Source organism: Tiliqua scincoides, chromosome 10 (assembly GCF_035046505.1).
Source record: "Tiliqua scincoides isolate rTilSci1 chromosome 10, rTilSci1.hap2, whole genome shotgun sequence".
Lineage (NCBI taxonomy): Eukaryota > Metazoa > Chordata > Lepidosauria > Squamata > Scincidae > Tiliqua > Tiliqua scincoides.
Window position 1 is genome coordinate 20,154,715 of NC_089830.1, and position 12,926 is coordinate 20,167,640.

At 48.1% G+C, this 12,926-nt stretch overlaps 1 pseudogene; it reads left to right on the forward strand.

Annotated features, from left to right (window-relative positions):
- The first annotated feature begins 11,492 nt into the window (after positions 1–11,492).
- Positions 11,493–11,612, forward strand: LOC136662099 (5S ribosomal RNA; annotated as a pseudogene).
- The last annotated feature ends 1,314 nt before the right edge of the window (positions 11,613–12,926 follow it).

A 12,926-nucleotide genomic window follows, 5' to 3' on the forward strand; every position in this document is an offset into this window, starting at 1 on the left:
TACACATCATGGCTTGTACCCCGTAATGGATTTTTCCTCCAGAAACTTGTCCAATCCCCTTTTAAAGGCATCCAGGCCAGTCGCCATCACCACATCCTGTGGCAAAGAGTTCCACAGACCAACCACACACTGAGTAAAGAAATATTTTCTTTTGTCTGTTCTAACTCTCCCAACACTCAATTTTAGTGGATGTCCCCTGGTTCTGGTGTTATGTGAGAGTGTAAAGAGCATCTCCCTATCCACTCTGTCCATCCCCTGCATAATTTTGTATGTCTCAATCATGTCCCCCCTGAGGCACCTCTTTTCTAGGCTGAAGAGGACCAAACACTATAGCCTTTCCTCATAAGGAAGGTGCCCCAGCCCCATAATCATCCTAGTCGCTCTCTTTTGCACCTTTTCCATCTCCACTATGTTTTTTTTGAGATGCGGCGACCAGAATTGGACACAATACTGCAGGTGTAGACTGGAGTGGAGTGGAGCAGTGGTTGAAAATGGCTGATCTAGGTGACAGAATGCACTGAATATGGTCACATTGAAAATTCTTGCGCACATATAAGAGGGAAGGAGGCAGCCCTTGGCGAAGACTTGTATGCTGAACATATTTTATAGAGAAAATAAATCTTAAAATTTGGAACAAACACTTACCGCAAAAGGAGGCTGACCTCCACTGCCTGATTGGGACGCTCTGAGCTTGGCAGGCTGTTGCATAGGCACTGATGGCGCTGCACAGAGTGTCGTGGTGACCCTTATACTGGCAGGTATCAAACACACAGTCATCAAGGTAAGGTGTTGGGTCAATGGCCTCATGACACTGCCTGAATGGTCCATCCTTTTTAATGAGGATCCCACAGTACCCTTCCCCTGCATAGATTTGTTTCTGTGCTTTCTCACACACCGGGCAGTCGGTAGTGCACCCCGCAGAGCAGCCTGGGACATCCTTCAACTTCCAGCTGTCGGCAAATTGGATTTCATCCGTCGCCTCAGTTCCGTCTGCCATGATAAAGTCATCGCTGGGATCTTGGTTGGCATTGCCGCAGAGACCACAGATGGCGTTGGCGTAAGTATTGGGAATAATGACCCGAGCGTAACTGTACCAGTCAAAGCTGACTCTCAGATCAAAGTCTGTTTTGATGAAGCCATGGACTCCACTGATGTAGACCTTCAGTTTATTTCCGTAGGAGAACGGCAAGTCTACGAAGACTCCGTTGACCTGCAAAACAGGAGGAAAAACCATAAGAACATAAGAACAGCCCCATTGGATCAGGCCATAGGCCCATCTAGTCCAGCTTCCTATATCTCACAGCGGCCCTCCAAATGCCCCAGGGAGCACACCAGATAACAAGAGACCTCATCCTGGTGCCCTCCCTTGCATCTGGCATTCTGACATAGCCCATTTCTAAAATCAGGAGGTTGCACATACACATCATGGCTTGTAACCCGTAATGGATTTTTCCTCCAGAAACTTGTCCAATCCCCTTTTAAAGGCGTCCAGGCCTGATACCATCACCACACCCTGTGGCAAGGAGTTCCACAGACCAACCACACGCTGAGTAAACCCCATCAGTGGGGTTCCCTGCCCACCTTAACTAAAATGTCTCCAATTGTCATGGTTTTACTGGAGCCAGCCTGATAAGTGTGACCTGCAGGTTTGGCACAAATAATTCAGTGGGTGCAACTCTTGGGCCTCAATCCTATACATACTTTCCTGGGAAAAAGTCTCATTGAACATGGTGGGATTTCTGAGTAGACACGCATAGGACTGTGCTGCTTGTGGGTTATCACATCTCATGTTACCCGCACCCAGGTCAATTGCCCAGAAAGCAAAACATACATTTTGTAGTGTCTTGTGTGAATGTCTTTCATGGGCTGGGTCACAGATCTATGCAGCTGTTTCCTGATCCATGATGTCCACGTCATGGCAGAAAGAAAAGCACTTCCCTTTATACTTTTCAAAATAAAGACTTTACCTACATGCCTGTTTAAAATGAGATTAATTGTGGGGGGGGGGGGATGACATATGGCCTTGAGGAGCAAATAAAAGGCCAATGGTTATTAGCTGATTACCCCACAAACAGTTTTATGCCTGGAAATCTGCCTGCAGTGCCCATTATTTTAGGGACCTCCCCCACACTTCCCCATCGCCCAGCACCTGTACCTGAATCTTGCGTGGATACTCTTGGCTCAGGCTGATGGTCATGTTGTAGACCTCCAGGGTCACCACTTTGGTGAAGGACACCAGCTTGCTCCCTCGGTTGTTGTTCTCCACCATGACCGAAAACGGGGTGAGGGTGGAGTCCTCGGAGCAAACCTTTGCCATCTGATAAATGCAGGTTCCCTGGAAGTCGTACTTCCTGCCGTCGAAGGTGGTGTAATGAGGGTCTCCGGTTCCTATGCAGGTGAAATAAGTGGTTCCTTTGCAGCGTCGCACGCCGTTCACGACAGCGCACTTTTCGTTGGCTTTGCAGCTGGCCTTCCAGCAGTTCACTTGGCCCAAGCTGGGTTCCCACTTGCAGCGAGCCTGGCAGTGCTCGTCAGCCCAGAACTCTTCCCCGGGCTTGATGGGGTTTTCTACATAGCCGGCGCCACAGCTGTCAATGGGGACGCACCTGTTGTCACTGTAGACGTAACCGTCGTTGCACTGGCAGGCTGCCACGCAGGGCTTGTGGCAAGCAGAGGGGGCTGATGGGTTGGAGCAGGTAGCCGGGCAGGCACTCCCACAGGCTTCGTAGTGGCTGTTCTCAGGGCAGGCGGAAGAAGTCGCTCCCTGGCAGCGTCGCACACCGTTCACGACAGCGCACTTTTCATCGGCTTTGCAGCTAGCCTTCCAGCAGTTCACTTGACCCAAGCTGAGCTCCCACTTGCAGCGAGCCTGGCAGTGCTCGTCAGCCCAGAACTCTTCCCCGGGCATGATGGTGTTTTCTACATAGCCCGCGCCACAGCTGTCGATGGGCACACACCCGTCGTCGCCGTAGACATAGCCGTCCTCACACTGACAGGTTGCCACACAGGGCTTGCGGCAAGTAGAGGGGGCTGACGGATTCGAGCAGGTAGCCGGGCAGGCACTTCCGCAGGCTTCGTAGTGGCTGTTCTCCGGGCAGGTAAGTGCTGCTATTAGGAGGGAAGTAGGGATGAGATTTTATAAGCCATTGAAATGTATCTGTAGACTAGGCAAAGTGCCACAATATTTTGTGTGTGCTGTTTTTCTTTGAAAGAAACAGATTTTGACATTGTCTGTTGCCGGGTGTGATACTTGCAGTCAGTTACAGTTTTAGAGTTTATAAAGGCAAGCAAGAGGCAGAATTAGGACTCAAACTCTATACCAGGGGTGTCCAAAGTTTTTGGCAGGAGGGCCACATCATCTTTCTGACACTGTGTCGGGGGCCAGGGGAAAAAAGAATTAATTTACATTTAAAATTTGAATAAATTTACATAAGTTTACATAAATGAATATATTAAAAATGAGCTTATATGAATGAATGCAGGTCTTGCAATTGCTCAAGGCCTATAAAAGGCCTTGCACAAAGCAAGACTGGCCTTTCCTTTGCTGCTGCTACTGCACCACAGACATGAAACAACAAGCAGTGGAGGGAGCCCTCATCCCACAGCTCACATGAGAGATCAAACGGTTGCCCTCACGCTGAGAGCTGTTGCGTCGGGCCGGTGTGGACTCCAACAAATCTCTGAAGGGCCAGAGGCTCATTGGAGACTGGGGGCTCCCTGAGGGCTGCATTGAGAGGCCTTGAGGACTGCAAATGGCCCCAGGGCCGGGGTTTGGGCACCCCTGCTCTATACTGTAGTTCTATAGATTGGGAAGGGTCATGTAATAGATGCTGAGCACATGCTTTGCTGTAGAAAAGCCCAGGTTTGATCCTTGGCCTCTCTGAACCTCCCCCCCACCAAAACCTTAAAGAACCACTGACAGTCTGTTTGGACATACTGACCCAGATGAACCAAGGGGCTGACTGAGACGGTAACCTCTTTTCATCTTTTACACGCACTGCTGTTCCATTCAACAACTGAGTGCCGAACATTTGCTTGCTTGCCGCGAATGTGCCGGAGGTAACACCCCCAGGTTCAAGTCGAGTGCAGAGTCCCTGCCCCCCCCAACTCAAGTTGCAAGCAAATCAGAATGGGCAGCCTCTGCAACTTTTCTGGGGCCATTTTTCGAATCCCTTTGGCTCAAGTTAGAGTCTTCCCCAAAAGTGAGCAAAGCCACGGGTCAGCACAGCTCCACGGACTAAATGGAGTGCTGGTGGGGTCAGGGTATGTCTCAGAGTTCTCATTCACCCTTCCCTGATGTTCCCATCCCATCTGCCGTCGGTGACGTGCTGAAGTCTGTCATTTCAAATGAGCCATAAGTTTGGAAGGCGTTCCTCTTCTATCGCAAGGAAACGCCTCTTCTCTGCTTTGCCCACCTCTTAGCCCCCTTGCCTATGCAACCCCTCTCCATTGGGCTCCTCCTTCTCTCCTCCCTTGCCCAGACAGAGACAAGAAAAAAATCTGGCCATCCCATTCAGCCTGGTACTTCCGAGATGGACAAGAGAGTTCCAGTGGGCAGACTGGATGTGTTCACCACATGTTGCTCTCCATTCATCTAAGATGTTGCCCTGTTGCATGCAGGGTATGCATAAATCTGTAGCATAAACCTCCATTGTTTCATACAAAGTGCCCTTGATCGCTCTATTTAAACACATTCTATACATTACATTATCTGGGGGGCCTATGGGGTTGGGTGACATGCCTTGAAAAGTACCCCCTGAAGCTTTGCTAACCCCACAATATTTGTCACTGCCTTAGACTTCCTCCTGTCCATCGTCACAGGCTAAGCAGTTTCACTTACAAAGATCAGAGCAGGCTGGATCGTGATCACGGACTTTCCAGCTACTGGCCCAATCCATGATGGAGAAAGCTTGGGTGCCGTTGAGATAAGTTATGTCATCATTGGATTCTTCATTGAAATTCCCGCAGAGCCCACAAGTGGCTCCATAGTAGCTGCTGGCGAGAGTCACGATTAGGGTCCCTTCATTGTCGTACATCACCTGAAGGCCAAAACTTGTCTGAATGGCCGGCTGTCCACTTTGTAAGGAGGCTTTGATTTTTCCATCCTCCAGAATGGCTGGGATACTGACAGCCACCCCATCCACCTAAGAAGTGAATGAAAGAAAAATAAAGAGAAGAAGGGGAAGGAAAGGGAAAAGAAAGATCACAAAACTTTCAGATACATTTTCATTCTCATTGCAAGCAAACCCTATTTATTATTGGTGAACATCTCTAGGTACAAAAGGCTAAGGTGGGCTGGAAGATGTACCCTCAGACTGGAGAAAGCTTTCCTGTAGACCCAATGCCTCTGATTTTTCAGTGTTGAGTGAAAGGCATTCTGCACATGCTTTGAGGTTCTTATAATAAATAATATTCTTTTCCTTTGGTTATAAATATTGGCATTGAAAATAGATTTTTGTGGCCACACATTTGTGGTCCCTGGCTTTGTCAGAGCCCTGCTTTCTGTTGTATGAGATTTTTAGTGTTGTCTGCAAGAGGGATCTGAAGGCCTTAGGAGTGGACCTCAACAGGTGGGAAACCCTGGCCTCTGAGCGGCCCGCTTGGAGGCAGACTGTGCAGCATGGCCTTTCCCAGTTTGAAGAGACACTTGGCCAACAGGCTGAGGCAAAGAGGCAAAGAAGGAAGGCCCACAGCCAGGGAGACAGACCAGGGACAGACTACACTTGCTCCCAGTGTGGAAGGGATTATCACAGTCCAGGCCAGGGTTTCCTCAACCAGTGGGAAACCCTGGCCTCTGAGCGGCCCGCTTGGAGGCAGGCTGTGCAGCATGGCCTTTCCCAGTTTGAAGAGACACTTGGCCAACAGGCTGAGGCAAAGAGGCAAAGAAGGAAGGCCCACAGCCAGGGAGACAGACCAGGGACAGACTGCACTTGCTCCCAGTGTGGAAGGGATTGTCACTCCCAAATCGGCCTTTTCAGCCACACTAGACGCTGTGCCAGAACCACCATCCAGAGCGCGATACCATAGTCTTCCGAGACTGAAGGTTGCCAGCACTGCTGAGTTACATGAACTGGTACAGTGTTGAGGGCCAGGAAAAAAAAAAATTTAAATATAAAATTTAAATAAATACATTCAAAATGGAACTTAGATGAATGAATAAACAAATGGGCTCAAATTTCCAGGATTTCTCCAAGCACCAATACATACCACAGGAATAAAGCACACACTTAAATGGAACCCCATTCCCCCACCTTTCAGGCATAGGTCTAGTCGTGTTTAGTCAACTGTGCTAGAGGCTCTCGGGAACCAGACGCTGACCACAGGTCAGATAGAGGCTTGCTGCGGGCCACATCTGGATCCTCCACACCTGTTCTAGATCCTCTAAAAAGTTTGGGAACTACTACGTTAGGCCAACTTTGTACTTCTAGGTATTTTAATACTTTCTGGTCATGGGATTACTCCTCTGACTTTATTCAAGGCGGTTTACATAGGCAGGCGTTTCTAAATCCCTCAAGGGGATTTTTACAATCATAGAGGTTCTCTCTTTCAAGAACCAACAACATTTCAGAATGGATCTTCCTGGTTTGGTCTCACTTCTGGCCTCCAGTTCTCCCACACAGGCTGACAAGCAGCTCCATCTCTCACATGGAGGGCAGCCAAGACGCTTCTTGCTCACACCAAGAGCAGGTGGAATCACTCAGCTGGGCTTGTCAGCTGCTTCAAGGTCTCGCCATTCTCAGCCCTTCAGGGAGCTGCCGGTGTCCTCGAACTGGCGACCTTCTGATGTTTATCTTCAGGCTAATTGAGGCTCTACCCTCTAGACCAGACCTCCTACTTCTCACCCTATTGGTTACTGATGGTAACGCTGCAAACCAAGGAACTGACCGTGATTTGGGCATTTTCTCCCCTGGTGATGGTGATGCTGTGGCCATATGCTTTGATGTGGGTTAGCTGTGGCTTGGAGGAGTCCTCGCTCTCTGTGTTGCTGTTCTTCTCTTCAACTGTGAAAGGCACCAGGCTGGGGTCACTGCCACAGTACTGGGCAATGGTGTAGGTGCAAGAATCTTGGAACTCCACAAAGAAACCATCAAATGTCTGGAAACTCTGGGCTGTGGAGCCTTGACAGGTTCCCATGTATTCGTGAATGCAAGTTGGTTGTCCATTCTGCATCTCGCATCTTTCCTTCGTCCGGCATTGTAGCAGTTTGCAGGGATCTGGGAGGAGAAGAAAAAAGACTGAATGATTTTAGGTGAGTTTTGATAGACAGTATGGGAAGAGAGTGCTTCCCCCCCCCCCCGAAAAAAATCACACAGTTTTGGATTCCCCCTACCTAAGTAGCCTTAGACTGATGAAATTGGCAGAGTCTCATTCCCAGCTATACCCTAAGACTGTGTTTTTCAAACTGTCTGTTGGAACCCACTAGGTGGGTCGTGAACCAATTTCAGGTGGGTCCCCATTCATTTCAATATTTTATTTTTAATATATTAGACTTGATGCTGCCATGGTATATGGCTGTATTTGGGAAAATGTTACAGATCTGTACATTTAACAGGCTACTCTGTAGAAGCTTTTAACAATGGGGCTTACTCCTGGAAATGTGTGGGTAGGATTGTAGCCTAGGATTGTTAAAAAATGTCCTGCTTGATGATGTCACTTCCTGTCATGACATCACTTCCAGTGGGTCCTTACAGATTCAGATTCTAAAAAGCGGGTCCCGGTGTCAAAAGTTTGACAACCACTGCCCAAAGAGCAACACGAAGGATATAGTCTTCTACATTTCAAGCCAAAGTTGACATACCTCTAAATGAATAATGTCATCTGGGCCTTCTCTTTAAATAGTGCATGGGGGGGAGCAAAACTGGACAAACCATGGTGGGATGGAGGAAGTCTTAGGACGGTACCTCCTCTGTTGTTCCAATCCCAATTGCAAGCCTCCTTGTGCTATTTTCAGTAAGGGAAAGGTCCCGTTGGATTTCAATGGGAGCTTTATTTCCCTATTTTACATAGTGTATGCAGTTTGAAACTACAGTGGGGTAAAGGGCTAAAGCAGGGGTGCTCACACTTTTTTGGCTCTAGAGCTTCTTTGAAACCCAGCAAGGCCCGGAGATCTACCAGGGGGGAAGGAAGCGTCTGACAGACACCCCCTTTAATGTATGGAGCCCCTGCTGGAGTCTAGTCAGTTTCGTCAGTTTTGTTGCTGCATGCCTGAAGAGCAGCTAAAGTGTCAGTTTCAGGTTTAGTGTCAGCTAAATATGTCAGTTTTGTCTAGTCACTAGACGAAACTGACATATTAACAGTTTGGAGAGACAGGGCTCCGCGATCTACTCATTTTGCCTCGCGATCTACCGGTAGATCGCGATCCACCTATTGAGCACCCCTGGGCTAAAGCCTCCTCCTCCACCTCCCAGCATGGTTTTGTCCAGTTTTGCCACACACACCCCCCCCCCCCCGTGCACTATTTTACAGGAGGGAAAACAGACCATGTCAAGTTTAGTGCAATGTCTAATTTGGCCCTAAACATAACTTTAATCCATATGACTCTTTGATGCGATGTACCTGCAGGATCCATTTGTTTCCAAACCTGTTTCCAAACCTGTTTCCAAACCTACACTTGATCAGTCATTTCAAAAAAACGTGAACCTACCAATGGGATATATGAATTGACCTTCTCCAGCAATACATTCTGGGGTGCTTATAAGAGGCCTGTTGGAACAATCCAATCCCTGTTGGAACAATCCTAGGTCCATCTAGTCTAGTGTTGTGTTTGCAGTCATGGTCACCCAGATTCCTTTGGGAAGCTCACAAAACAGGGCAAGGTGGAGGTCTGTTGCCTTTGATTGGTTTGCTGTAGAACAATATCAGAGAAGGCTATTGTCTTCATGGGAGGTTCAGGTGATTGGTTACAAGATGCAAAAGGAAGGGGGCAGACCAAAGCTCAGTGATAGAGCATCTGTTTTGCATTTTGAAAGCTCTTGGAATCAATCCCTGGCACCTCCAAGTAGGGCAGAGAGTGGGTCCTTGCTTTAAAACCCTGGATAACTGTGTAGATCTACTCAACCAGATAGACCAATGCCCTAGTATAAGGTAGACCTCTATGTAAAGGGACATCTATGTAATAGGGAAGGAACAACAAATCTTATCTTTACCAGGGGCACAAACAGCAGGAGAGCCATATGCCTTCTGATTTCCAATGCCAACACTCAGAAGCCCAAATGGGGAGCTGGCATGCTCTATGATGTGGACTGCATATCCATATCCTAAGCTGTGTGAAGCCCAGGAGTATTCCGTGCCAGGAACAATGTTCCATTGGAGACTATGAAGTAGTCTCTTATCTAAGGTGATCCCAGAAGACTCTGAAGTTTTGGCAATGATCAGTGCATAATTTTCAAATTGTTCATGCGCATGGATGTGGTAGGCCTGGCAATAGCTAGAGATGTCAGGAATTGTCATGAAGAACGGATCATATTTGAGGTTCCCATGGGTACCACCATCGCAGAAGAAGGTGACTTGGATGCCAGAACTTGCTGAGAGGGACATGGCAGATGTGCCTTGAATGCCATAGAGCACTGCTCGGGCAGCGGGTAAATTCCGGCTGCTCTTGCTGTGTCCAACCTGAGCGTCCACTCGAGTCTTTTCGGAAGTGGAAACAAAGACAATGTCATAATCCGTATTAAAGGGTAAAGAGGGGACGATGAACTTGGTTCCCCAGCTGGAAACGGGCAAGAGCTGTTCAGAAACGTGGTCACACTGGATTTGTCTAGAGACACATGTGTGTCCACTGTAAACGGCAACGGGTTTCTGGGAGACTATTTTAGTACCGGAGAGGTCCACTGAACTTTGTAGCTGAACAGCTTGATATGGTTGAAGTACAAGGGAGAGTTTGCTTCCCCGGGGATGAGATCTTCCTTGAAATATAACTGCTCCTTTCAAATAGACATCAACTGATGTGGGTTCTGTCCAGGCTATGATGGCAAGCTCTCTGTAGTTGTCTGTGCCCACATTTGGAGTGACAACATAATACTCTGTCCCTAAGCTTGTCACGGGGTAGACAACGGTAGTGCCGGCCGTGTGGGGTTTGTAGCTGAGGGAGAGGATGGAAATATCTCTGTCAGCCCGAATGATGAGCGTGTTGTCAAACAGAGAGCTTCCGCTCATCTCTGCTTCTGGCGGGATTGTCACCGATATGGTTTGGCCAGCATTCACTGTGGCCCCTACTCTTAGAGAGGGCTGCTTCATGGAAATAGCGATGGATGTGTTAGGAGCATAGCCTGTGATTAACAGTTTGAGATCCCCCTGGACTGTTCGTGGCAAGCCATTCTGCATGAAACCTGTGACAAATTCTTTTCCAGAATGGCTTAAGGAAGCCGTGACGGGGAGCGTGTTGAACATCACCAAGGAAGGACCATACAAAATCCCTAGAGAGAGAGAGAGAGAGAGAGAGAGAGAGAGAGAGAGAGAGAGAGAGAGAGAGAGAGAGAGAGAGGAAAAACATATTTTTTAAAGATATTCAATTAAACATTGCGTTTTGTTTTAAAAGTAGGATATTAATGTGAGTATGCTTGTTTTCTGAGCAGCGTGGGGAAAGGAACTCATTTTCCATTCTCAGATGGGCTTTTCCAAATTTGGTCTAGCAAATCAGGCGGAGAAAGCTATTTGAAGTCAACAATAGCTAACTTGAGAATTTCTTATTAATAAGAACATAAGAACAGCCCCACTGGATCAGGCCAAGGGCCCATCTAGTCCAGCTTCCTGTATCTCACAGTGGCCCACCAAATGCCCCAGGGAGCACACCAGATAACAAGAGACGTGCATTCTGGTGCCCTCCCCTGCATCTGTCAATCAGAGGCAGCTTGCCTCTAAAACTAAGAGCTTACACATACCGACTATGACTTGTAACCTGTCACGAACTTTTCCTCAAGAAATTTGTCCAATCCCCTCTTAAAGGCATCCAGGCAAGATGCCATCACTACATCCTGTGGCAAGGAGTTCCACAAACTAATTACACGCTGGGTTAATGCAGTGTGTGGGCGGATGGGTGGGAAGAATTTGCTTTGGCTGTTCATATGCTTTAAATGGTTGATATGGAGAAGCAAAACAGGAGAAGGTTTGAAGAGGGAGAGACTGGAGTAAGCACTAGGCATACACAGAAGGGGTGGCATAGCTTAGTGCTCTGAATGTAAGAAGTCTTAAGATCAGTGATCTTCTGGAGAGCTGCTTCCAGGGCTCGTGAGAGGTGAGTGCAGGGGGTAAATTGCACCCAGGTCAAAGGTCATAAAGGGGGTCCAAGAGCTAAAGGAGGGGAGGGCAAAAATTTTCTGGGATCTTACATTTTCTTGTCTTGTCAGATCCCATGGTGGGGGGGGAAATGCAGGAGCTGCATCATACCTGGGTGAAAAAGTGGACCTGGGAGACAAAGGAAGGGAGCCAGAAATTTCCTGGAATTTCAGAAAATGCTTGCATAAATTGTGTGAAGGCTGACATTCACGTTTTGTGCAAGCAGCAACTGTTACCCTGCACATGCCCAATCTCGTCTGATCTTGGAAGCTAAGCAGGGTCAGGCCTGGTTAGTACTTGGATGGGAGACCGCCTGGGAATACTGGGTGCTGTAGGCTTATACCATAGTCTTTCGAGACTGAAGGTTGCCAACCAATAGTTTTATATATCTTAATTTGTAGAAATTATAATCCAGTGATCATATGAAAATGGAGAAAGGAAGGGGCCCAAAAGAAACTTTGTACCCCCCGATAAAATGACCTCTCAGAGGCCCTGGCTGCTACCGCTCAGTGGGCAAAGATGGAATCCTAGTTTATTAGAGAGGGCTCTTAAGAGTTCATCAAGTCCAACCCTCTACTCAGTACAGGCAACAAATATTCTCCAGTCTTTTCTGAATGTGTTGAACAGCCTACCAGAGTTGTGCAGATTGGTGGATCTTTGATTTGGCAAGAAGCTTCTGTATCTGCAGCCAGGATTCTCAGGCCTATTCCCAGTTTGGGAAGAAAAAGAATGTAGGATTGATTTTACAGAGGCCCTCAAGCACTAAGCTCTGTTTCTTGTCCAATTTAACCATCCTCCTTGAATTCCCTATAAAGAGGCTAATGAACATGATCCACGGAGCTGCTGAATACTCACCCCAGAGTACACAGAACCTGGTCCAAAGGTGGATCACCTGCATCCTTGATAGGAGCATGTTAACAGAGGCTGCAAAAGAAGGCTGGGCGTTAGACTGGTCCTTCAAAGAGGATAGCCCCTCCCCCCCATCCACAACAGATGAAAATATTGGCATGGGGTTTCATAAGTCATCAGGTCAAACCTGAGTTTGAGAACAATTGGACCAATTTCAGCTTTAGCCTGCCTGATGGGAAAGCTTTAATCCGTCATGTGTTTGTGAGTCAATCCCATTCAGTTCAATGAAGTGCGGGGAGGTCCAAGGCCTGGGGAGTGTGCAGAGCTCCAGGGTGATGTCATGCTGCAAAGGGGGCTGGGGGCTTTCCGGAAGCCCCAGCTCCTGGGCAATCAGATCTTGGAAAGACTATAGCTTGTAGCAGCCACATCTCAGCCCTCCCTGGTGATTGTGCAACCATTTAGAGACATGCACAATCACAAGGGAGGCTGAACTTGACAGGGCAGGGGGAGGCTCTGCCTCCCCTGACCACACATCCCTGGTCCAATGGGAATGTGCTCTCATAAGAACATAAGAACAGCCCCACTGGATCAGGCCATAGGCCCATCTAGTCCAGCTTCCTGTATCTCACAGCGGCTCACCAAATGCCCTAGGAAGCACACCAGACAACAAGAGACCTCATCCTGATGCCCTCCCTTGCATCTGGCATTCTGACATAGCCCATTTCCAAAATCAGGAGGTTGCACATACACATCATGGCTTGTAACTCGTAATGGATTTTTCCTCCAGAAACTTGTCCAATCCC